Genomic DNA, 726 nt, shown 5'->3' with positions numbered 1-726 from the left:
CTCTGCGGAAATGAGTGCTGTAGGGACACCCACTCTTTTTTTTTTTTTGGAGAGGTTTTTGCTATAGGGCGCGTGCGCTCGCCAGACAGACAGAGAGACAGAGAGATAGAAAGCAGGAAATCACCCCCCAGGGGGGATGGCCACGCCGAAATCCCTTCTCCTCCATTCTCCTCTCGGGATCTTGGGCATGCACGCACACGCGCCCGGCGTGAGTTCAAGCCACCGGATCCGGGACTCGAACAACAGTCGACTACGTGGGAGTCCAGCAATATAGCCATTACGCTAACTGCTGATCCCGGGACACCCACTCTTTAAGAGCTGCTAAGCTCCAGCCCTGACCAGGCAGGTCCTGGGTCCATGGCCCACAGGTAGCCCTGCATATGTCTGACCTGTCCCCACCGCACCCCCACGTCCCTGTCAAACCTGCTCTTGCCCCTCACAGCTGTCCCCGCACTCCTGGTCCCTCCTTCGCAGCCCCCCACGTGCCTCACCTGTCCCCACGTGGGCTCCACACAGGACTGAGGGGCACAGACACCCCTCCCTCAACCCGCCCTCCTCCCTCACCACCATGACCACGACCTTGGACTCAGCACTGGATGGTCAAGCCCAGCCCGGGCGCCCTCCCTGCTTCCCTGCAGGCAGGGGGCTGGAAAGGCATCACCGCTCCCCTCCACGCAGGCGCAGGCGGCCTAGTGGGCGCGGACCCCGAAGCCGGGAGCAGTCCCG

The sequence above is a fragment of the Tupaia chinensis genome, unplaced genomic scaffold, assembly GCF_000334495.1.
Source record: "Tupaia chinensis unplaced genomic scaffold, TupChi_1.0 Scaffold144255_1, whole genome shotgun sequence".
Classification (NCBI taxonomy): domain Eukaryota; kingdom Metazoa; phylum Chordata; class Mammalia; order Scandentia; family Tupaiidae; genus Tupaia; species Tupaia belangeri.
This window is presented reverse-complemented; position numbering follows the sequence as displayed.